We start from the raw sequence: 26,725 nt of genomic DNA on the forward strand, positions 1-26,725 counted from the left end.
CAGAGGGATAGCAGAGCAGAGAGAGGATGGTGCTGCTACTAGGGGGTCATACCATGGGGGAGTAATAAAGCCCACCATAATGCCCCCCCAGTAGTAATAATTTTCCTTATAATGTGCAAAACATACCCCCTTGTAATGCCCCCAGTTGAGCTAATGTTCCCATAATGAGCCAATATAAAATACCCCTTCTCAGTGCCCCTGTAGATGACCCCATAGTGCTCCTCCCCCCCTTCCCCATAGTACCCACCATAATGTGTCCCAGTATAAAATGCCCCTATACAGAGCCCCCCATATAAAATACCCCTTCTTTTTAGCCTCAGTAGATGCCCCTATAGTGCCACCCAATAATCTGCCAGTAAGATGTGCCCCCATAGATGCCCCCAATCATGTGCCAGTAAGATGTTCCCCCATAGATGCCCCCTAATCATGTGCCAGTAAGATGTGCCCCCATAGATGCCCCCAATCATGTGCCAGTAATAAGAGCCCTCATAGATGCCCCCCAATCATGTGCCAGTAAGATGCCCCCCCATAGATGCCCCCCAATTATGTGCCAGTAATAAGAGCCCCCAAACCATCATGTGCCAGCAGCTAGAGCCCCCTATCATGTGCCAGTAACCTTCCCTTATTATGTGCCAGTAGTCCCCCTTATGTGCCAGTATCCCCCCTTATGTGCCAGTAGCCCCCATCATGTGCCAGTAGCCCCCCCATCATGTGCCAGTAGCCCCCCATCATGTGCCAGTAGCCCCCCTTATCATGTGCCAGTAGCCCCCCCCTTATCATGTGCCAGTAGCCCCCCCTTATCATGTGCCAGTAGCCCCCCCTTATCATGTGCCAGTAGCCCCCCTTATCATGTGCCAGTAGCCCTCCCTTATGTGCCAGTAGCCCCCCTTATGTGCCAGTAGCCCCCCCATCATGTGCCAGTAGCCCCCAAATTATATGCCAGTAACCCCCCATCATGTGCCAGTAGCCCCCCATCATGTGCCAGTAACCCCCCCTTATCATGTGCCAGTAGCCCCCCCTTATCATGTGCCAGTAGCCCCCCCTTATCATGTGCCAATAGCCCCCCTCCTGAGGACGGCGATACAGATGACTATGGAGATAATCCCCTCATCTCCTGCTGTGCCCTGACGCCGGCCGCCCCCACTTGTCACCAGGGCCGCGGCCTTGCGGCACTCAGGCCTGACAGGAAATTTCCCAGTATCCCGGCATGCCAGTCCGGCCCTGGATGAGTCAGATACAATGCCCATCATTTGATTTCTATACATTTCAGTGTCCATCACCACCACCGCGCCGCCCTTATCTGCCATTTTGATGATAATGTCATTGTTATCCCGCAGTTCTCTGATGGCTATTTTTTGTTTGGTGGCGAGGTTGCTCTCGCTGGATGGTGTGTCCCTGTGTTTAATAATAAGAGAATTATTTTTCCATAATGTCTTGGAACACATCCATCCCAGCCGTGCGTGACTTCAGGGGATAGAAACGTGGATTGTGAGTGCGGAAACCGCATGTTGCAGAAACCACATCCCTAGTCCCTGATTCAGACTGTAAATCATGAAGATTAGTAAGAGCAAGCTGTTCCCCAAATGAGAGACCTGAGAAGGCATTATCTATTATTGGTGTAGACACATCAGATGAACTCGATATGTTCTCTTCTTCATTGTAATGCTTTTTGACTGTCAGATTTCTGACAAATTTGTTTATATCTATCAGAGTAGAGATCAGATCGATGTCATTTGACGGCACAAAATTTTGACCCAATCCCAGAACTTTATGTTGGTTATCAGTCAATATCGTATTGGACAAATTGACAACATCCAGATTATTTATCAATCTTTCTGGAGACAGGTCGCCATGTTGTGGGCCTTCTTTTTTGTTGTGTTTTCTCCCACCTCTCCTAAGCCGTTTTTTTTATTCGTCATGGGGGTCGGCATGTTTTTTGCTTTTTTATAATATGAAGATTGGGAGACTTGTGAATCCACAAGAGATTCTCCTGAATCTGCCTTTCTTGATTTTTGTGTTAGGTTCTCAAAGCTGGTATCGGAGAAATCTCCATCTGAGGTATCAAAGCTGACAGTGGATGTCTGTCTACTTTTTTTGTTGGTTTTGTTTTTCTTTTGTGGTTTTTTCAGGATGTGTCTTGGGGTTTGATATGGATTGTCTCTTCTGCCCCATTCGTAGACTTGATTCTTTTCATAATCAAATAAGTCCCGCTGAAATTTTTTATGTTTGGTCTCCATGATATTTTGCTCCAGATTTTGGATCGAAATAGTAATGAGTTGTTGACGTTCTTCATATTTCAAGTATTGAATTGCACAAGTTGACTTTCGTGGGAGTCTATGTCTGTTTGCAGCGATGAAAGTTTGGCCCCTTCATATTCCACAATGAGAGTCATGAGCTTGGCTGAGCAATCGCTTAATGTGACATTCCAGGATTTAACAAATTGATCCGAATAAAAAGTGGTGGGAATTTTCTTTATTCTCAAGCCTCTTGGAATCATATCTTTTTCCAGATATTTAAAAAGCGTTGTGTGGTCCCACCAGAGTCTAATTTCTTGCGACATAAGTTTTTCTAGTTTAGACATATGGGCTTCCATAGTCAAACTCTTTTAAACTGTGTGTCGCACATGGAAAATACTTGTTCCGCTTTAGTGTTGCGGTCCTGTGTAGACATGTAAGCCATAATGTATAATGGGACCTGGAATCAGGTTTGATATAGCTGTAAATTGTTGGTCACTGGTATAGAAAACGCTCAGGCGGATGATAGTACCCCTTACTATCGGAAAAACAAGCTTTCAAATTATAGATAATGGAAATATCCAGCTCACCCTTATTTTGTGATGATGTAGGTGTTCCACCTCGGGTGCACGGAAGTGAAGGTAAGGCCTTGGTAGTAGCAATAGGGAAGACGCCTGCCTTGCCTTTCAGTGTAATAACGGCCTTGCATACACCTGGATTTTTTTACCCTCCCTGAAATTGGGGGATGTACTCTCAAGACAGGGATATATATAGCCGCTCTCACACAGGCAAGACATGCCAGTCATGAATAAGAACCCACCTGTTCGAAACGATTAGATTGCCAACAGGACCTGTGAATACGTTTTATTGCTGTCTGTTTGTCACTGAAAATAAAGAAAATTTTCGCTCAAGAAAGCAGTGGTGCTGGAAAATTCTTCCCTATGGCCTGGTGCACTGCAATGCAAGGAAAATCAGCAAAAGAGCTTCAGCAAAAAATCTGTGATGTAGCCTTTTTATTCTAAGGATCAGTGGGGGTCCTAGAAATCCGACTGCCACCTGTCACGAGGGTGTCAAGAACCACGCCTGACTCCGTTATACCCGGGGTCAGGAAGTTGCAGCGGTTGGCTGCGCGCTCTATGTAAGATGGGGCTGTTTCCTTATGGTAGCTTTCTGGGTTTGCTTTTCAACCCTTTTGGCTCACTCAGGGATCCGTAGCTCCTTCTCCTCAGCTGTTCCTTGTCCAGCACTCCCAAACCTCCTTATATTCCCCTCTCACACTTCTCTGGTTGCCAGATATAGAGCTTCCTGCCTGGACATCTATTCTGACCCTCTGGAGCTGTGTTGCTGCGTTCTCTGGTTGTTGGTCCAGAACGCTACCCTCCGGATCCCTGTTGGACCTTTGTGGTCTGCTGTGGTCGCCCACCTGGGTGTATGTGTTTGTCTGTATTGTCTGTCCTCTCCCTGGTGTTTCCCTCTTAGTGTCAGTGGTGCGGACTAGCGATCCCACCGGCCCGTTCACTACCTAGGGCTCATTTTAGGGAAAGCCAGGGTTTAGGCACGTGATCGCCGCACGGGTGAGGAACCCGTCTAGGGACGTCAGGGCAGTCAGGTGCCAGCCGCAAGGTGAGTCAGGGGTCACCACCTTTCCCTCTCCCTTGGGCAGGGCTTTCCCTTTTCCCTCCCTGTGCGTGACGCCGGTCATTACACCACCAATCATAAAGTGAAGGCTGACCCTTGCAATATGAGATGGGAAAACCCATTAAAGGGTTGTGCCACAAAAACTTTTCTACATTTCTCAAACCAGTAACTGGATCTAAATACTTTAGTAATTGCTTGTAATTAAAAATGTATCATAACATTGAGCTATTCAATAAAATGTGTCTGTATAGCGCCACCTGCTGTTTGTTATTTCCATTATTTCTTGTCCACCTCACTGACGTGGATGCACACGCTCAGTTTAAGGCTACTTTCACACCTGCGTTAGGTGCGGATCCGTCTGGTATCTGCACAGACGGATCCGCACCTATAATGCAAATGCTTGTATCCGTTTTATTTTTTTGTTCATGATAATGCAAACTGATCCGTTTTGACTTACATTGAAAGTCAATGGGAGGCGGATCCGTTTTTAATTGCACCACTTTGTGTCAGTGAAAACGGATCCGTCCCCATTGACTTACATTGTTAGGCCTCTTTCACACTAACATTTTTTTTTTCCGTTTTGCGGGCCGTTCTTTGCGTTCCGTATACGGTCCGTATACGGAACCATTCATTTCAATGGTTCCGCAAAAAAACGGAATGTACTCTGTATGCATTCCATTTCCGTATTTCTGTTTTTCCGTTCCGTTGAAAGATAGAACATGTCCTATTATTGCCCGCAAATCACGCTCCGTGGCTCCATTCAAGTCAATAGGTCCGCAAAATAAACAGAACACATACGGAAATGCATCCGTATGTCTTCCGTATCCATTCCGTTTTTGCGGAACCCTCTATTAAAAATGTTATGCCTAGCCCAATTTTTTCTATGTAATTACTGTATACTGTATATGCCATACGGAAAAACAGAACAGAAACGGAAACACAACGGAAACAAAAAATGGAACAACGGATCCGTGAAAAACGGACCGTAAAACACTGAGATAGCCATAAGGTGGTGTAAAAGAGGTCTAAGTTAGGACAGATCCGTTTGGCTCCGCATCGTCAGGCGGACATCAAAATGCTGCAAGCAGCGTTTTGGTATCCGCCTCCAGAGCGGAATGGAGGCTGAACAGAGGCAAACTGATGTATTCTGAACGGATCCTTATCCATTCAGAAGGCATTGGGGCTAAACTGATCTGTTTTGGGCCGCTTGTGAGAGCCCTGAAACGGATCTCACAGGCGGACCCAGAAACGCCAGTGTGAAAGTAGCCTAAGTATTCAACTGCCACCAACCATTTTACCTGTTAGAAGCTGCGGCAGTTACAGAGGAAGAGCTACAGTAGAAAGGACATGCCCCTTGAGAGGGCCATGCGCCCTGAGATGCCAGCCTGTAGAGAATCTAGAAGTGCAACTGGCTCAATGAATGGGGAGATCTCTGAATACATGTGATGTACAGGGCTAGGCTTGTTAGAAATAAATTGTCAAGTACAATATAGTGCCTGATTTTCATTTTTTACATCAATTTTGGAATAACCCCAACAAGCATGTTTTCCTGTCGCACTCTGCTTTGGAAAGCACTTAATTAAAAATGCAACTGCAGATCCTATTGCTATGCTTATGTTGTATTCTCAAATGATAACATAAAATGTACACATTTCTATATAATATTAATACCATTATCAGAGTGAAGCTCATGGTTTCAAAAGCTTAGTAACATAGTTTGTAAGTCTGAAAAAAAGACATCTGTCCATCCAGTTCAGTCTGTTATCCTGGAAGGAAGGCAAAAAATACCTCTTGAGGTAGAAGTCAAAACCTTCTTTCCACCAGACGCAGAGGATGTCCCCTCGTCACAGTCCTGGGGATAAATAGATGATGGGAGAGATCTCTGTACTGACCCCTGATATATTTATACATAGTTATTAGATCTCCCCTTAGTTTACTTTTTTTCTAAAGTGAAAAACCCTAATGTTGATAAACTTTCAGGGTACTGTAGTTGCCCCATTCCAGTTATTACTTTAGTTGACCTCCTCTGAACCCTCTCCAGCTCTGCTATGTCTGCCTTGTTCACAGGAGCCCAGAACTGTACACAGTACTCCATGTGTGGTCTGACTAGTGATTTGTAAAGTGGTAGGACTATGTTCTTATCACGGGCATCTATGCCCCTTTTGATGCAATCCATTATCTTATTGGCCTTGGCAGCAGCTGCCTGACACTGGTTTCTACAGTTAAGGCCTCATGCACACGACCGTTGTGTGCATCCGTGGCCATTGTTCCGTTTTCCGTGATTTTCTGCGGACCCATTGACTTTCAATGGGTCCGTTGAAAACTCGGAAAATGCACCGTTGTTCATCCACGGCCATGATCCGTGTTTCCTGTCCGTCAAAAAATATGACCTGTCCTATTTTTTTGACGGACAACGGTTCACGGACCCATTCAAGTCAATGGGTCCGTGAAAAAACACGGATGCACACAAGATTGGCATCCGCGTCCGTGATCCGTGGCCGTAGGCTACTTTCACACAGACGGATCGCAGCTTTTTCAGAGCTGAGTTTTCACTTTGTGAAAACTCAAATCCGACAGTATATTCTAACACAGAGGCGTTCCCATGGTGATGGGGACGCTTCAAGTTAGAATATACTAAGAACTTTGTACATGACTGCCCCCTGCTGCCTGGCAGCACCCGATCTCTTACAGGGGGCTGTGATCCGCACAATTAACCCCTCAGGTGCCGCACCGGAGAGGTTAATTGTGCGTATCATAGCCCCCTGTAAGAGATCAGGTGCTGCCAGGCAGGAGGGGGCAGACCCCCCTCCCCTGTATTTAACTCATTGGTGGCCAGTGCGGCCCCCCTCCCTCCCTTCCCAGTATTATATTCATTGGTGGCCAGTGCGGCCTACACTCTCTCTCCCCCCACCTAATTAAAATCACCTTCTCCCATCATTGGTGGCCAGTGCGGCCTCCCCTCTCCCCCCCCTAATTAAAATCACCTTCCCCCACCATTGGTGGCCAGTGCCAGACGCTACTGCAGTCCTGGTTGCCATGGTTACTTAGAAATTTTTAGAAGCATTATACTTACCTGCGATGTCTGTGACCGGCCGGGCGCTCCTCCTACTGGTAAGTGACAGGTCTGTGCTATAGGCAATGCGCCGCACAGACCTTTCACTTACCAGTAGGAGGAGCGCCCGGCCGGTCACAGACAGCGAAGGTAAGTATAATGCTTCTAAAATTGCTAAGTAACCATGGCAACCAGGACTGCAGTAGCGTCCTGGTTGCCATGGTTACCGATCGGAGCCCCAGCGATTAAACTGGGACTCCGATTGGAACTCTTCGCTGCCACCAATGATGGGGGGGAGAGGGGAGGCCGCACTGGCCACCAATCATGGGGGGGTGACTTTAATTAGGAAGGGGGGGAGAGGGGAGGCCGCACTGGCCACCAATGAAGGGGGGGGTGATTTTAATTAGGGGGGGGGGAAGAGGGGAGGCCGCACTGGCCACCAATGATGGGGGAAGGTGATTTTAATTAGGTGGGGGGGAGAGAGGGTAGGCCGCACTGGCCACCAAGGAATATAATACTGGGGTGGGATGGAGGGGGGCCGCACTGGCCACCAATGAGTTAAATACAGGGGAGGGAGGGGGGCCGCACTGACCACCAATGAGTTAAATACAGGAGAAGGAGGGAGGGGGCCGCACTGGCCACCAATGAGTTAAATACAGGCGAGGGGGGTCTGCCCCCTCCTGCCTGGCAGCACCTGATCTCTTACAGGGGGCTATGATACACACAATTAACCCCTCGGGTGCGGCACCTGAGGGGTTAATTGTGTTGATCACAGCCCCCTGCAAGATGTCGGGTGCTGCCAGGCAGCAGGGGGCAGTCATGTACACAGTTCTTAGTTTATTCTAACTTGAAGCGTCCCCATCACTATGGGAACGCCTCTGTGTTAGAATATACTGTCGGATCTGAGTTTTGACGATCTAAGTCAAATCCGATGATATATTCTAACATAGAGGCGCTCCCATGGTGATGGGGACGCTTCAAGTTAAAATATACCATCGGATTGGAGAAAACTCCGATCCTATGGTATATTAACTCCTGAATTTACATTGAAAGTCAATGGGGGACGGATCCGTTTGCAATTGCACCATATTGTGTCAACGTCAAACGGATCCGTCCCCGTTGACTTGCGGACCTTAAAAAAAAAACGGTCGTGTGCATGAGGCCTAAGTTTGCTGTCCCCTAAAATTCCTAACTCTTTTACTATGTCAGTGTTACTCAGTGTTTAACCATTTAGTATGTACGGGTGACTTGTATTATTCCTTCCCATGTGCATAACTTTACATTTGTCAGTGTTAAACCTCATCTGCAACTTCTCTGCCCAAGCCTCCAATCTATCCAGATCCATCTACAGCAGTATACTGTCCTCTTCCGTGCTAATTACTTTACACAGTTTAGTGTTATCTGCAAAAAAATATATTTTACGGTGCAGCCCTTCTAGGAGATCATTAATAAATATAATAAAAAGAATAGAGCCCAATACTGACCCCTGTGGTACCCTACTGGTGATGATGACCCAATCTGAGAGTGTGCAATAGCGATACAGATTTTTTTTTCAAAACCTTAAGTCTCTACAGTTCAAATCATTATTGCCAGCACAGCACAGCATGCCAATAGCATTCTGTTGCAAACGCTGAGCAACTGCACATTTTTTTAAGTGCATTATATTCATCCGTGTTATTAAACGTATTGCATTATAGCAAAAACATTTTACGGCAATAATGATATTTTTATACCAGTGATATTAAATGCAGAATTTAAAGAAATGTCACTGCCAACAATACATTGTTATTTGTGGTACCGGAAACTTTATTGTATCACACCATGTGTTTCAGAGAACAAAAATATCATTGTTGAACTAATGATATTAAACCCATACATAGTTCAAAGAAATTTCACTGCTTACACTGCATTGTGTGTTTTCTAGTACAAAAATTTCATTGTTGAACCAGTTCAGTGATAATAAGTACATACTGTATATGGTTCAAAGAAATTTCACCACCAACACTGCATCATTATATTGGTGGTAGCAGAAACAATATTGCTTTGCACCATGTGTTTTATAGAACAAAAATGTCATCATTTAACCCCTTTGCGACACATGACGTGCTACTACGTCATGGAAGCCACTGTGTTCCTGCAATTTGATGTAATAGTACGTCATGGTGATCGGGTGGGCACCGGAGCGGTGCTCGCGCGATCACTGCAGGGGCCCGGCAGTCCCTGGTAGCCGGGCCCCTGCTGTATCCGCCGGCATAGCTGTAAAGGCCAATGCCGGTGGATTAACCCCTTGTATGCCGCGGTCCGCGCTGACCGCGACATAGAAGGGGTTTTTGTTAGGTGAGGGAGCGCATCGAGTCCCCGAACTGTGGTGGCAGGGACTCGATGTGTCAGAAGGCAGCCCGATGCCGTGCAGAGGATGCCCAATGCCTTGCACAGCATTGGGACCTGCCTTCTACGGGTGCCGAAGAGATCCAGCTTCAGGATGTGTCTCCTAGGCAACCTGTTCGTGTACTACTCACTGTAGTACACAAACAGGCAATGCATTACAATACAGATGTATTGTAATGCATTGCAGAAGGGATCAGACCCCCAAAAGTGAACATCAGAAAAAAAGTAAAGAAAAAAAAGTTTAAAAAAAATTGTTTTTAATAAAATTAATAAAGTAATAAAATGAATAAAGTAAAAAAGAAAAAAACGCCCCTTTCCCCTTATTTTATAATAAAAAACAGAACAAAAAACAACACATATTAGGTATCGCCGCATCTGTAATGACCGGTTCTATAAATATATCACATGATCCACCCTGTCTGATAACCACCATAAAAAAATAAAAATAAAAACGTTTTAAAAAAAAAACATTTTTGTCACCTTACATCGCAAAAAGTGCAACACCAAGCGATCAAAAAGGCGTACGTCCCACAAAATGGTATCAATAAAACTGTCACCTCATCCTGCAAAAAATGAGCCCCTACCTAACTGCTATTATTGTGCTAAAGTGAAATACATTTAAAAAATATACATATTAGGTATTGCCACGTCCGTAACAGCCAGCTCTCTAAAAATATCACATGACCTAACCCCTCAGGTGAACACTGTAAAAAAAAATTAAATCTAAATTGTGTAAAAAAAAGCCATTTTAGTCACATTAGTAACATAGTACATAAGGCTGAAAAAAGACATTTGTCCATCCAGTTCGGCCTGTTATCCTGCAAGTTGATCCAGAGAAAGGCAAAAAACATCACAAAAATAGCAACAGTAAGTGATAAAAAAGGATATGCCCCCCAAAATAGTACCAATAAAACAGTCACCTTATCCCGCAAAAAATTAGACCCCACCTAAGAGAATCGGTCAAAAAATAAAAAAGCTATCACTCTCAGACAATGGAGACATTAAAATATGATTCTTTTTTGCTTCAAAACTGCTATTATTGTGCTAAAGTAAAATAAATAAAAAAAAGTTTACATATTAGGTATCCCCACATCCATAACAACCAGCTCAATAAAAATATTACATTACCTAACCCCTCAGGTGAACACCGTAAAAAAAATAAAATATTAAGATTGTGTAAAAAAAAGCTATTTTTGTCACTTTACATCACAAAAATTGCAACACCAAGCGATCAAAAAGGCATATACCCCCAAAGTAGTATCAATCAAACCGTCACCTCATCCCGCAAAAAATGTATCCTTACCTATTACAATTGGTTAAAAAATAAAAAAGCTATGGCTCTCAGACTATGGATACACTAAAATATCATTATTTCGGTTTCAAAAATGCTATTATTGTGTAAAACTTAAATAAATAAGAAAAAGTAGACATATTAGGTATTGCAACGTCTGTAACAATCTGGTCTATAAAAAAGTCACATGACCTAATCCCTCAGGTAAACGCTGTAAAAATAAATAAATAAAAACTGCGCCAAAACAGCCAATTTTTTGGTCACCTTGCCCATAAAGTGTAAAAATTAATGATCAAAAAATCATATGCACTCAAAATGGGTAGCAAAAAAAAGTCAACTCTTCCTGCAAAAATCGAGCCCCTGCACAAGACGATCGGCAGAAAAATAAAAAAAAATAGGGCGTTCAGAAAATGGAGATATAAAAACCAAATTTTTGTTTTAAAAATGCTTTATTATGGAAAACTGAAACAAACATCATAGGAAGTAGACATATTTGATATCATTGTGTCCGTAACAACCTGCTCTATAAAAATAGCGCATGATCTAACCTGTCAGATGAATGTTGTTAAAAATAAAAACGGTGCCAAAACATAAATTTTTTGGTTACCTTGCCTCAGAAAAAACGTTAATATAGAGCAATTAAAAATCATATGCACCCCAAAATAGTACGAATAAAACTGCCATCTTATCCCGTAGTTTCCAAAATGTGGTCACTTTTTTGTGTTTCTACTGTAGGGGTGCATCACGGGGGCTTCAAATGGGACATGTTATCTGAAAACCAGTTCAGCTAAATCTGCCTTCCAAAAACCATATGGCGTTCCTTTCCTTATGTGCCCTGCCGTGTGCCTGTACAGCAGTTTACGATCACATGTGGGGTGTTTATGTAAACCGCAGAATCAGGGTAATAAACATTGAGTTTTGTTTGGCTGTTAACCCTTGCTTTGCTACTGGAAAAAATGGATTAAAATTTTAAATCTGCCAAAAAAGTGAAATTCTGAAATTTCATCTTTATTTTCCATGAATTGTTGTGGAACACCTAAAGGGTTAACAATGTTTGTAAAATCTGTTTTGTATACCTTGAGGGGGTGCAGTTTCTAAAAATGGGTAATTTTTGGGTGGTTTATATTATGTACAGTCGTGGCCAAAAGTTTTGAGAATGACACAAATATTAGTTTTCACAAAGTTTGCTGCTAAACTGCTTTTAGATCTTTGTTTCAGTTGTTTCTGTGATGTAGTGAAATATAATTACACGCACTTCATACGTTTCAAAGGCTTTTATCGACAATTACATGACATTTATGCAAAGAGTCAGTATTTGCAGTGTTGGCCCTTCTTTTTCAGGACCTCTGCAATTCGACTGGGCATGCTCTCAATCAACTTCTGGGCCAATTCCTGACTGATAGCAACCCATTCTTTTATAATCACTTCTTGGAGTTTGTCAGAATTAGTGGGTTTTTGTTTGTCCACCCGCCTCTTGAGGATTGACCACAAGTTCTCAATAGGATTTAAGATCTAGGGAGTTTCCAGGCCATGGACCCAAAATGTCAACGTTTTGGTCCCCGAGCCACTTAGTTATCACTTTTTCCTTTTGGCACGGTGCTCCATCGTGCTGGAAAATGCATTGTTCTTCATCAAACTGTTGTTGGATTGTTGGAAGAAGTTGCTTTTGGAGGGTGTTTTGGTACCATTCTTTATTCATGGCTGTGTTTTTGGGCAAAATTGTGAGTGAGCCCACTCCCTTGGATGAGAAGCAACCCCACACATGAATGGTCTCAGGATGCTTTACTGTTGGCATGACACAGGACTGATGGTAGCGCTCACCTTTTCTTCTCTGGACAAGCCTTTTTCCAGATGCCCCAAACAATCGGAAAGAGGCTTCATCGGAGAATATGACAGTCCTCAGCAGTCCATTCACCAAACTTTCTGCAGAAGATCAATCTGTCCCTGATATTTTTTTTGGAGAGAAGTGGCTTCTTTGCTGCCCTTCTTGACACCAGGCTATCTTCCAAAAGTCTTCACCTCACTGTGCGTGCAGATGCGCTCACACCTGCCTGCTGCCATTCCTGAGCAAGCTCTGCACTGGTGGCACTCCGATCCCGCAGCTGAATCCTCTTTAGGAGACGATCCTGGCGCTTGCTGGACTTTCTTGGACACCCTGAAGCCTTCTTAACAAAAATTGAACCTCTTTCCTTGAAGTTCTTGATGATCCTATAAATTGTTGATTGAGGTGCAATCTTAGTAGCCACAATATCCTTGCCTGTGATGCCATTTTTATGCAACGCAATGATGGTTGCACGCGTTTCTTTGCAGGTCACCATGGTTAACAATGGAAAAGCAATGATTTCAAGCATCACCCTCCTTTTAACATGTCAAGTCTGCCATTTTAACCCAATCAGCCTGACATAATGATCTCCAGCCTTGTGCTCGTCAACATTCTCACCTGAGTTAACAAGACGATTACTGAAATGATCTCAGCAGGTCCTTTAATGACAGCAATGAAATGCAGTGGAAAGTTTTTTTTGGGATTAAGTTAATTTTCATGGCAAAGAAGGACTATGCAATTCATCTGATCACTCTTCATGACATTCTGGAGTATATTCAAATTGCTATTATAAAAACTTCAGCAGCAACTTTTCCAATTTCCAATATTTATGTAATTCTCAAAACTTTTGGCCACGACTGTAAGCCTCACAAAGTGACTTCAGACCTGGACTGGTCCTTAATAAGTGGGTTTTGGAAATTTTCCGAAAAATGTCAAAATTTGCTTCCAAACTTCTAAGCCTTCTAACGTCCCCAAAAAATAAAATGTCATTTTCAAAATGATCCAAACATAAAGTAGACATATGGGAAATGTAAAGTAATAACTATTATATGAGGTATCACTATCTATTATAAAAGTAGAGACATAGAAATGTAAAAATTTGGGAATTTTTCAAAATTTTGGGTAAATTTGGTATTTTTTCAAAAATAAAGGGGAAATTTATTGACTCAAATTTATGACTATCATGAAGTACAATGTGTCACGAGAAAACAATCTCATAATGGCTTGGATAAGTAAAAGTGTTCCAAAGCTATTTCCACATAAAGTGACACATGTCAGATTTGCCAAAAATGGGCGGGGCAGGAATGTGAAAACAGTCCCGGGGTTGAAGGGGTTAACCAGTCCAGTGATATTAAACACATGCATAGTTTAAACAAATTTCACCACCAACACTACATTATTATATTGGTGGTGGCAGGCACATTACTGCATTGCACCATGTGTTTTATAGTACAATCATGTCATTGTTTAACCAGTCCAGTGTTATTAAATGTATACATAGTTCAAACAAAATTTTGCCACCAACACTGCATTATTCCCAAAGTAAATTGTCAATAGCAGGGTTCAGCGTGTTTGTAGAAGGGAAGAAACGTTTAATTGTGCCAAGTGAGGATACCACCCCTCGTGCCCACTTGATGTCAACTACATCGAGCTCACGAGACACGGTATGGTCCCTGGTTACCAAGACGTGATCTTACAGCCTTCTGGAGAAGCATGCAAGGTCAGCTTGCTACAGTTTACACAGACACCTCCTGTCCACGTGGGCACAGAGAGGCAACAAGCTGAGAGGGCCTTTTCACTGCTACTTTCTCAGCCCGGGTAATCTGCCACCAGCTTCTCATTTGATATAAACCCGGTCCACTAACGGGATTATATAGGGTGAGAAACCAACCCGCGGTAGCTTATAACTAGGCCGAAACACGGACGTGGGGATTCATGATTGAGATACAAGACAGCACAAGATTAAATTATACATTTAATCGCCTTAAGGGCACACTAGATAACACAACATACACTAAGAATATATACAGTGGTCTAAGGTTACAAATATAGGTAATATGGTACAAACAGGATTACACAGAGTTCAAGTCAGTTAACGGTTAGATGAATGTTCCTTTGGGTTATGGTTAGTCCTTTGCTGTATTCACATGGAGGGCAGTGATGTCAGCTGGTTGCAGGTCCCTCTAATCACATGGCACGATGTGACCTTCCTTCAGAGAAAAAGACATGCCCGCTTGCTAGCACAAGACTTTTAAACTGTAGCTGGCCCCTCCTCTGGGAACGGTCCACTCCCCCTCTTTTGGGCTGGCATTAAATGACCCACAAAACCCTTTAGGGTTCATAGCTCCAGACCAGAACATCACAGGGGGATGGTTCTGGGACCAACAGATCTGCCTGGGTTCCAGCTACAAGTAGAGTCCAAACATTGTACCGTTATTTGGTTTCTGTGGCTATCCTTCATATAAGATAGGGCCAGGGACTATTAATAGGATTCAGATATATTGGGCAGACTAGATGGGCCAAATGGTTCTTATCTGCCGACACATTCTATGTTTCTATGTTTCTATATGTATATCTCCCTTCCCTGGCATCCCACCACCAAACTAAGACCATGGACATGTTCATCGTGGCCACCGGGACACAAATATGTATCCGATTTGCGCCTGTGATGGCCGGGCAATTCATAATTCCGTATAAATCGCTGGTTCCATGCTGTGTGCTAGGTTTGATTGTACTGGGGAATAGACCCCCTGCAAGGAGGTTTTCCTGCAGGATCCATGCTTTCTGAATGGGGTGTGAATTTGTAAACAAAGGTGGCCTGCAAGAAGTTCCCTGCCAAATGGCTGGGGCTTTGAAGCACGACCCTCCTGTGGAGTTCATTACCTCTGCTATCTTTCAGCAAATGGTGGGTGTGGGGGACATGGCTGACAGTAAATATTAATCCATATTCCTGACATCCTCTTTCTTTAAATTACAGAGAACACATTTGCAATTTTTTCAGATTCAATAATCTGTGTGTCAAACCTGTGACTTTTTTTTTATAAAGGAAACCTGTGACTTTTTATTTATAGGAAACCTGTAAGTTTTCATTTATAAGCCTCATGATAAAATGTCTGGAAAACAGAAGTGTGCAAAATGAAAGACTAGAGTTGAGCGGACACCTGGATATTCGGGTTCGACGGGTTCGGCCGAACTTCGGAAAAAAGTACGAGTTTGGAACCCGAACTTGACCCGAACTTGACCCCGAACCCCATTGAAGTCAATGGGGACCCTAACCTTTGAGCACGAAAATGGCTGTAAAAATGTCATGGAAAGGGCTAGAGGGCTGCAAATGTCGTCAACATGTGGTTAAGAGCATGGCAAGTGCTCTGCAAATAAATGTGGATAGGGAAATGACTTTAAATAACATAAAATATGTAAAAATGAAAATTAATAATCTTGATCTAGGAGGACCAGGTCCATATGGAGTAGGAGGTTGAGGAGGCGGTGGATGTGGCGGTGTAGGTGGAAGTAGCGGTGGAGGAGGTAGCCTACACTGCTTTTTGGTTTAAAATGTTTTTTTTTTTTTTTTTATTAGGGTACACCCCAAAATATTGGGAAATATAACCCTCCAGTCGTGCTAAACAGACGTTCAGACAATATACCGGCTGCAGGGCAGGCCAGCACCTCCAAGGCGTAAAGGGCAAGCTCAGGCCATGTGCCCAATTTGGAGACCCAGAAGTTGCAGGGGCTGACCCCTGTCAGTTAGTTCGTCTAGGCGTGTGCATACTTACGGCCCCACCATGTCGCACATCCCCATGATGTTCATGATCCAATTTGATCAATCTGCTCTATCAACATTCGATGTTCTTTTATGCACCTACCATGGTGATTACGGGTGGCGGGGAATCAAGGTTCATGATCCAATTTGATCAATCTGCTCTATCAACTTTCGATGTTCTTTTATGCACCTACCATGGTGATTACGGGTGGCGGGGAATCAAGGTTCCAGGCCGGAGAGGGAGCGTGAGAAAAAGAGACCAAATTTAAGGAAGATAAATTAATTTTTTAAAAATTGGGATCGAGAAGAAATGTGGGAAATGCTATTGAGGCGCAAATGTGGGACAAATAACAGAAGCCCAAATGTGGGCCAAAAGAGTCAAGCGGAATTGTGGGAAAGGCTATTGAGACCGCAAATGTTGGCCAAAAGAGTATAGCGGAAATGTGGGACAAAGTAATGAAGCTTAAATGTGGTACAACTTGTTTAACTTTAAGCAATGAATCAAAGGAGGTGGCGCGCATCAATTAAAGAAACATTTCAGAAATTTTATTCCCTGCGACCGATGCAGAGCAGGGGTTTATTTACATCTAAAATTGTATAATGTCAACCCAAGAATGTAACAGAAAAATTACAGAAATTAATTAACCTGTCTACTTGGTAGAGCAGGGGTCTATGACAGAAAAAAAATAGTTAAGGGGGGGGGGGGGCATGTAGTATTTAGCCCCGCGCTTACCTCACTCCAGCCTAACGTTCCTGCGGCGTGCCGTCTTGTCCGGTCACTCTCAAGCAGCTACCTCACTTGCGGGTCCGCCCCTTTTGCTTCCTCCTGACGAGTTCAGCGTTCGGCTCACCATCGCTCCAGCGCTCTCCCCGGCTCGTTCTGGTCACCTCCACCGCTCCGGCTGTCCACCGCTCCAAGCGCCCCCTCACCCGGTACGTTCTGGTCACCGCTCCGGCCTCCACCGCTCCGGCTGTCCACCGCTCCAGCGCCCTCACCCGGTACGTTCTGGTCACCGCTCCGGCCTCCATCGCTCCGGCTGTCCACCGCTCCAGCGCCCTCACCCGGTACGTTCTGGTCACCGCTCCGTCCTCCACCGCTCCGGCTGTCCACCGCTCCGGCTGTCCACCGCTCCAGCGCCCTCACCCGGTACGTCCTGGTCACCGCTCCGTCCTCCACCGCTCCGGCTGTCCACCGCTCCAGCGCCCTCACCCGGTACGTTCTGGTCACCGCTCCGTCCTCCACCGCTCCGGCTGTCCACCGCTCCGGCTGTCCACCGCTCCAGCGCCCTCACCCGGTACGTCCTGGTCACCGCTCCGTCCTCCACCGCTCCGGCTGTCCGCCGCTCGAGCGCCCTCACCCGGTACGTTTTGGTCACCGCTCCGGCTGTCTACCGCTCCAGCGCCCTCACCCAGGGCGTTCTGGTCGCCGCTCCGGCTCCGCCGCTGCCACAGCATACCCCAGTATGTACAGTTTTTTTTTTTTGGGTTCCTCTTGTCACCTCACATCATTTGGGGTAGTTCCGCCTCCTGGTTTCTAGTTTCCACATCCCGGTATTGTCAGGATCCTCCAGACCTCCGTTCTAGCTTCCTCCGGTGTCAGCTCTTCAGGTCTTCTGTCCTCTCTGCCGGCTCACAGCGTCCCAGCTCTATTACTTATCACTGGCTTGGGTTTCCCGGTTCGCCCGGGTTCACTCTCTTTGACGGGGGTCGTCCTGTTCTCGGTTGAATCACCCAGGGCCGTTTATTCCCAGTTCGCCCGGTTCACGTCTTCATCTCCTGTTTCGCCCAGGGTCGCCTAGGGGTCTTCCTTCCTTCTGGATCACCCAGGTTCTGTTTCCCTAGTTCGCCTAGGGTTCTTCTTTCTTCCGGGATCGCCCAGGTCCTCTTTCCCTAGTCCGCCTAGGGTTCTTCTTTTCCTCCTGGATCGCCCAGGTTCTGTTTCCCTAGTTCACCTAGGGTTCTTCTTTCCTCCTGGATCGCCCAGGTCCGGTTTCCCTAGTTCGCCTAGGGTCTTCTGTCCTCCTGGATCGCCCAGGTCTGTTTTCAGCTTCCTCGGCCGCCCTGTTTCTCTGCGGGTCACGGGTCCAGGTTGTCTATGCTTCTTATTTTCCAGTCGGTTCGTTCTTCTGTGCCTTCACCTGTCACTGCTCCTTCTGGGAGATCGCCTCCCGTTTTCTCATGTGTGTTATCTTCAGATCGTGGGTTCGGTCTGTTTTTCATCCTGCGTTCCGTCGAGGTTTAAATTTTCTCTAAGGTAACTTCAGGCTCAGCTCGGTCCAGCTGAGGGCGGTGTTCCTTTTCCCCCTCTTCTGAAGGTCTGGGTTTTTTCTCTAGCTTGCCGGTCCGCAAGCAGAATCGGATCTCCAGTTATTCGGTCTTAGGCTTCATCGAGTAAGTATCTTAATTTGTCTTTTTATTTTTTTTTTCACCTTCATCTCCTTCTCGGCTGTTCTTTCGCTCTCTCCTTCAGCTTCGTTCCCTCTCTCATTGGCTTTTCCGCAGGTTAATGTCTCACGTGTCAGAGATGGAAGACAATATTTCCCTTCCGGGAACATCGGCTTCTGGTCACTCCGGCAGCGCTTCCTTGAGGAACTGGACGGTGCCTAGGCTGATCACCAACCTCAACCGTCGGGGGATCCGTCATCCCGCATCGGCCCGCAAGGCGGAATTATACTGCTTATTAATGACGGCCCCGAGTTCAGCGGAAGATCAGTCTAGCTCGCCTTCCATCCAGCAAGCCCTGTCCCAGATTCAGTTCAGTCCTCCATTAGCGGGCTGGCCTGTTCTATATCTGACATTCAGGCCAGGGTTGCAGCTCTCGAGGCCAGTCCTTATGCAGCTCCACCCTCGCCGGTGGTGGTACCCACCCCACCTCCGGATGTGGCAGGTAGGCCAGCTCCTGGTCCTCAAATTGCCCCATCGCACTTCATCCCCGAGCATATTAAAAGGGACATCTTGGCTGGGAAGGATGTGAATTTAGCCTCCATCCTCATTGCCTCCCAGGACATCTCGGAGAATCGGATCATTAATTGTGGGGAGGTCTCGTGGTCTTGAAAGCCAAAGACGCCAGACTTAATCGCAAACTGTCCATCGCCGAGTTTATCCTGGCATTTAGCCTGTATCGGGACATTGTCTGTTCGGCCCATCCTGCCAGGAGGGAGGAGCTTGATACCTACCTGTATCGGGTTTCGGACCTGGGCCACAAGTACTGTGGCTCAGCGTTTTACGATTACCACAGGTCTTTTTCCGCCAAGGCTGCCCCAGCCCTGTCGCAGTTTCGGTTCATAACTAATTCGGCCGATCTCGGCATGGAGCTGTTCTGCCGTCATTTTGCCGGTCTCAGAGCTCCCTCCTGTGCCTCTTGTCAGTCTATATTCCATTCCTCTGACTGGTGTCCCGATCAGGCTCATCCTTCCCAGCCAGGAGCTGCTCCTAGTACTTCAGGGGCCGCCAAGAGCCCGGCGACTTTAGACAAGCTAGGCAGACCAATTGTCTATTTTGGTAGCAGCCAGGTCTGCAACAACTTCAAAGCGGGAGGTTGTGCCTTTAACGCCTGGTCGAGCTCTTCATATCTGCTTTCGGGCTCATCCGCGTTCGGCCTGTACCAGAAAATCTTCTAAGAGCTCCTGACTAGCCGACATTGATGTAGACCTTCTGGCTGTTCTGCTGCAGGATCACCCAGACCGTCTTTTTGTGGCTTTCCTCTTGACCGGGTTCTGGGAGGGCTTCCACACAGGACTCATCACCCTGCCTCACCGGTCCTGGGAGGGTCCCAATTTACGTTCGGCCTTCAGTGACCCTGAGGCCGTGGATGCCCTTCTTCGTTCCGAAGTCGAGAAGGGTTTCATTATTGGTCCTTTCCTCCACATTCCGTTTCAGTCCTGGCGGATCAACCCTATTGGGCTGGTTGTTAAACAATCTTCCAATAAAAAGCACCTCATCTACGACCTGTCAGCGCCTCATATGTCATCCACCCCAAGCCTGAATTCTCTCATTCCGTCTGAGGAGTATTCTATGCAATACTCGTCAGTAGAGGAGGCAATTCAGCTCATCCTCCAGTGTGGGGTTGGGTCTTGGCTTGCCAAGGTAGATATAGCTGACGCCTTTAAGCTTCTGCTAGTCCACCCGCATCTTTGGAGGTACTATGGTTTCAATTGGTCAAACAGGTTTTATTTTGCCAATCACTTAACCTTCGGGTCCAAGAGCAGCCCCTGGCTGTTCGACCAGTTTGCCAGGGCTCTCCATTGGATCCTGGTGCACTACGGCGGTCTTCCCATGGTAATTCATTACCCGGACGACTTTTTGCTTATTGAACACCCTCATCTGGTCCCCTCAATTCCCGCCACTCTTCTGGAAATCTTCTCCCTCCTCCAGGTGCCTGTGGCCTCCGCCAAGACCGAGGGCCCAGCCACCAGAGTGACCTTCCTGGGCATTACGTTAGACTCCGTTAAGATGGAGGCTAGTCTGCCACCAGAAAAGTTAGCCAAGATCCGCTCTGCCATCTCTAGGGCGGTCAGCGCTCTGTCCCTGACCAAGGCGGAGCTTCAGTCCTTGCTGGGTCTGGTGAATCATGCCACGAAGATCATGCCCCAGGGCCGGTCTTTTCTGGCCAGCCTGTTGCATCTTCTCTCCACAGTTCATGACCAGGATTCTGTGGTCCACCTGGACTGCCACGCCATCTCGGACCTTGCCATGTGGAACACCTTCCTTTCAGATTGGAACGGCATTTCCCTCTTCGTTCCCCACTGGGACTCGGCTTCCCCGATTATCTTCTCGGACACCGCCGGTTCCATCGGTTTTTCTTCAGGTCCCACTGGCTGGCGGTCAGGTGGCCTCCGGGAATCCGGGCGGACCCAGCTGCCATTAGTTCTTCTCCCCTCCTGGAACTATATCCCATCGTGGCTGCCGCCTTGGTTTGGGACAGCTCCTGGTCCAACTTGCCAGTTCTGTTTGTCACGGATAGCCAGTCCCTGGTCGATATCATCAATTCCGGCAGGTCCAGATCACACAGGGTCATGGCCCTGCTGCGAAAATTAGTGTGGCTATCCCTCACCCACAACTTCCATGTCCGGTGTGCTCACATTCCAGGGGAATCAAACACTGCCGCTGACGCCCTGTCCCGTTTCTGTTTTTCCGCTTTTTTCCAGGAAATGCCCGAAGAGGATCGTGCCGTCACTCAGGTCCCACCGCTCAGCTCATTTATCCTGGATTAGCATCCTTGGTGGTCCAGGCAGAGAGACTGGTCGAGGGTTCATTATCTCACAATACAGCCAGGAATTATCGGGCTGGGTTCACAGCTTTCAGCAAGTTTTCTCGAGAGTTTCCAAGGGGTCAGCTGGAGGAAACCTCATATGTCATGGCGTTCATTGCATTTTGCCACACCCGCCTGTCTTTATCTCACAATACCATCAAGTTATATTTAGCGGGGCTCCAGCATCATCGCATGATCGCCAAGCCAGATGGGGGTTCCATCGTTGCCACACAAGCCATTAAGGCAACGCTCAGGGGTCTGCAGAAAAAGGGGAGGGGTCCGCGCACCCGCAGACAGCCAGTGTCAGGGGAATTGTTCAGAGCCCTATCCTCGGCCTTAGACGGCAGTACTTTTGGGCCCTCTCTTAGCACGGTTCTGAAGGCTGCTATTTACCTCGGGTTCTACGGCTTTCTCAGGCCTGGCAAATTCACGTCCAGCCCCGGGCGTCATAGCTTCCTCCAGAAACGCCACCTAGTCTGGAACAAAGACCATTTTGTCCTCCTTCTCCCGTCCTCCAAAACCAACCAGTCTGGACCACCCACGGAGATTAGGTTTTTCCCTTCAAATAATCAATGGTGCCCGGTCAAGGTTCTGTGGCAGTTGTCGTCCTGCTTCATGGTATCTCCACTAGACTCCCCTCTTCTGCCGTGCGTAGGTAAGCCACTTACCACATCAAAATTCATGTCCCTCGTCCGGTCTCTGATGCAGGGGTTGCGTCACGACCCCAGTACTATTTCAGGTCATTCTTTCCGCATTGGGGCAGCAACGGCAGCTTCTAAGCATCAGGTCCCCGCACATGTTATTCGCTGCATGGGTGTCACGGAACCATGAACCAGACGTACAACAAGAGATAAATGAAAATAAGAAGGCCTTATTGAAAATAAAGCTGTAAAGCAAAAGTCCAAACGGATGGTGAAACCGAGCAGAGTCTTTGCGAAGCCAGAGGTCAGGAACCAGAAGGGTAGTCAGACGAAGCCAGGATCAGGAACCAGCAGGGTAGTCAGACGAAGCCAGGATCAGGAACCAGCAGGGTAGTCAGACGAAGCCAGGATCAGGAACCAGCAGGGTAGTCAGACGAAGCCAGGATCAGGAACCAGAAGCAGCAGCAGTCTTAGAAGCATGTGAACACAAGAGGACCAAGCAAGGAACTGAAGCCACAGACCTCCTATATATATGAGCTAGGCATCCAGCTCCTCCCAGGGGAAGGAGGAGCCGCAGGGTGGAAGGCTACAAGAAACCCAGGACCCAAGATGGCCGCCAGCACATGTCAAACGAAGGAGAGCAGCAAGCAGGTAAGACCATGACAGTACCTCCCCCTCAAGGGCCCCTCCTCCGCGGAGCACAAAACGGTTTCTGAGGGAAGCGTGCGTGGAAGGCTCGGAGCAAGGCAGGAGCATGGACATCTGCGGAGGGAACCCAGGAACGCTCCTCTGGACCATAACCACGCCAATGGACCAAAAACTGCAACCGACCGCGGACCAGGCGTGAGTCCAGGATATTGCTCACCTCATATTCCTCACGATTGCCCACTTGGACCGGACGAGGCCGAGGAACCGAGGAAGTGAAACGATTACACACCAGTGGCTTCAACAGGGAGACATGAAACACGTTGGAGATCCGCATGCCAGGAGGAAGCGCAAGGGCATAGGCTACCGGGTTTACCCTGCGAAGCACTCGGAAGGGACCAACAAAGCGAGGCGCCAGCTTGGGAGTGGGCACTCGAAGGTTGAGGTTGCGGGTGGACAACCATACACGGTCTCCGACCTGGTAGGAAGGAGCAGGCGCTCGTCTGCGATCAGCCTGGAATCTCTGGCGCTGCGCAGAGACCTCAAGGGACTTCTGGATCTGTACCCAAGAAGCACGTAGGACGGAAAGGTGATCCTCCACAGCCGGAATATCCTGGGGAGAGAATACCTCCGGTAACACGGCAGGTTGGAACCCATAATTGGCCATGAAGGGAGACGTCCCAGAGGAAGAGTTCACCGCCGTGTTCCTGGCAAACTCAGCCCAAGGCAGGAGGTCAACCCAATTGTCTTGGTGATCGGAGACATAGCAACGAAGGAATTGCTCCAAGGCCTGATTGGATCGTTCTGCGGCCCCATTGGACTGAGGGTGGTAGGCCGAGGAGAAGGAGAGATGAATCCCCAACTGGGAGCAAAAGGCGCGCCAGAACCTGGACACAAACTGACTCCCCCGATCCGACACAATCTCCTTGGGCAAACCGTGCAACCGGAAGACCTCCCTGGCAAAAATCGTGGCCAACTCTTGTGCAGAGGGTAACTTCTTGAGAGGAACACAGTGGCACATTTTGGAAAACCGATCCACAATCATGAGAATGACCGTATGGCCTCGGGATGCAGGGAGGTCCACAATGAAATCCATCCCCAGGTGTGACCATGGACGCTCCCCGGTGGCTATGGGTTGCAGAAGGCCCAACGGAAGGTGCCGAGGGGACTTACTCTGGGCACAAACGGAGCATGCCGCTACATATGCGGCGATGTCGGAACGTAGGGAAGGCCACCAGAACAGACGTGAAACAGCCCAGGACAGCTGATTCTTTCCAGGATGCCCCGCGGTCTTGGAGTTATGGTAGGTTCGCAACAACCGAGTGCGCAACTCCTCAGGCACAAAACATCTGCCGTTGGGTCTCCCAGAGGGAGCACCAGATTGAGCCGCCAAAATCTGCTCACCCAGGGGAGAGGTCAGGCTGGTGCGAATGGCGGCCAGGATCTGATTCGGAGGTATGACCGAAGTCGGAATCGACTCCTCCCTGGACAGCTCGGAGTACTGCCGTGATAAGGCATCCGCCCTGATGTTCTTGGAACCGGGTAGGTAGGAGACCACGTAATTAAAACGTGACAAGAACAGAGCCCATCTGGCCTGACGTGGTGTCAATCTCTTGGCCTCAGAAAGGTAGGTCAGATTCTTGTGGTCCGTCAGGATGAGAACCGGAACCACCGAACCCTCGAGCAAGTGCCTCCATTCTTTAAGGGCCTGCACGATGGCCAATAACTCCCTGTCACCAATCTGATAGTTGCACTCCGCGGAAGACAGTTTCCGGGAGTAAAACCCACAAGGAAGCAGAGGACCCTCTGGTGTTCTACGCTGAGACAGAAGGGCGCCTACTCCCGTCTCAGACGCGTCCACCTCGAGGACAAAGGGCAACCCAGGGTTGGGATGCGACAGAATCGGAGCCGACACAAAGGCGGACTTTAGGGCCTCAAAAGCTCGGATGGCCTCGAGCGGCCAGACCTGGGAATTACTGCCCTTCCTGGTCAGATCCGTGAGAGGCTTGGCCAGCATGGAAAAGTCCCTGATGAACTTCCGATAATAATTGGCGAAGCCCAAAAAGCGCTGCAGGGAACGAAGACCACTGGGCTGGGGCCACTGTAAGACAGCCGAAACCTTCTCAGGATCCATGGAGAACCCCTCAGCGGAAATGATGTAACCTAAGAAGGTTACCTGGGATCGGTGAAATTCGCATTTCTCAAGCTTCCCGAACAGCTTGTTCTCTCGTAACCGTTGCAACACTCGTCTGACATCCAGAATGTGGGCCTCCATGGATTCAGAATATACCAAGATGTCATCCAAATAGACTACCACACACTGCTGCAACAGGTCACGGAAAACATCGTTGATGAATTCCTGAAAGACTGCGGGCGCATTGCACAACCCAAAGGGCATAACCAAGGATTCGTAATGACCGGTCCTGGTGTTAAACGCGGTCTTCCACTCATCGCCCGCCTTGATCCTTACCAGGTTATATGCCGCCCTCAGGTCGAGTTTGGTAAAGACCGTGGCCCCTTTAAGGCGATCGAACAGCTCGGAAATCAAGGGTATCGGGTAAGCGTTCTTGATCGTGATGCGATTGAGACCCCTGTAATCGATGCAAGGCCTCAACTCACCGCCCTTCTTTTTCACAAAGAAAAATCCAGCCCCTGCCGGGGACGAAGATTTGCGAATGTGTCCGCGTGAAAGCGCCTCCCTCACGTACTCCTCCATGGCCTCATTCTCCGCTACCGACAGTGGATAGACTTTGCCACGAGGAGGAACGGCACCAGATTGTAACTCTATGGCACAATCGTATGGGCGGTGCGGAGGTAGGGCAACCGCGCGCACCTTATCGAATACATCCCGGTACTCCTCGTATTCAGGAGGCAACAGAGAGTCCGAGGAAGTACACAGCAACTTGACAGACCCATGGATGCAACTAGCCCCACACTGCGGTGACCACGAGAGGATCTCGACCGATCTCCAATCGAAAGTCGGATTATGCTTCTGGAGCCAGGGGTACCCCAAGACCACCGAGTAGTGTGGAGACGAAATAACCTGGAGGCAGACCGACTCTCTGTGAACGGCACCAATGGCTATCCCCACTGGAAGGGTCTCATGAGTCACGTGTGGCGGCAGAAGGGGTCTGCCGTCTATCGCCTCAAGAGCCAGTGGGGAACCTCGAGCCTGCAGAGGAATGGAATTGGCGGCAGCGAACACACTATCAATGAACAAACCACCAGCACCAGAGTCCACCAACGCCTGGGTCGTCACCGAGCCCCCGACCCAGGAGAGGACAACAGTGATCAGTGGTTTGTCAACACGGGAAACCGGGGACGAGGAGACTCCACCCAAGATCTGCCCCCGACAGGATCTCAGGGTACGAGCGTTTCCCGGACGGTTCGGACATGCCAACCGAAAATGCCCACCGAGACCACAGTACATGCATCGGCCCTCGCGTCTCCGGAGTGCCCTCTCCCCCTCTGACAGGCGAGCAAACCCCAGCTGCATGGGTTCACCCCCAGACAAGTCATCCCCAGGAGGCGTGGGAGGAGAGGGAGGCACGGGTGGGACAGCAAACGTAGGCACCAATCTGTTAGAAGACCTCCGCAGGTTCTCCTTAAAGGAAGGTCTCTCCCTGAGTCTGGTGTCAATCAAAATCAGGAAAGAAATAAGAGACTCGAGCTCAACTGGTAGGTCCTTAGCTGCAACCTCATCCTTCAAGGCATCCGAGAGACCATGAGAGAAAGCAGCGACCAGAGCCTCATTATTCCAGCCCACCTCTGCTGCCAGGGTACGAAACTCAATGGCGTATTCAGCTACGGATCGTGAACCCTGTCTGATGGACATAAGGAGCTTCGCAGCAGAGGCAGCACGAGCCGGCACATCGAATACCTTCCGAAGAGAAGCAACAAAACCGGAAAACTCGGCAACCACCGGATTGTTGTTCTCCCATAAAGGGCTGGCCCAGGCCAAGGCCTTGTCCGAGAGCAGCGAGATCAAGAAGCCCACCTTTGA

The sequence above is a fragment of the Bufo bufo genome, chromosome 1, assembly GCF_905171765.1.
Source record: "Bufo bufo chromosome 1, aBufBuf1.1, whole genome shotgun sequence".
NCBI classification, from domain to species: domain Eukaryota; kingdom Metazoa; phylum Chordata; class Amphibia; order Anura; family Bufonidae; genus Bufo; species Bufo bufo.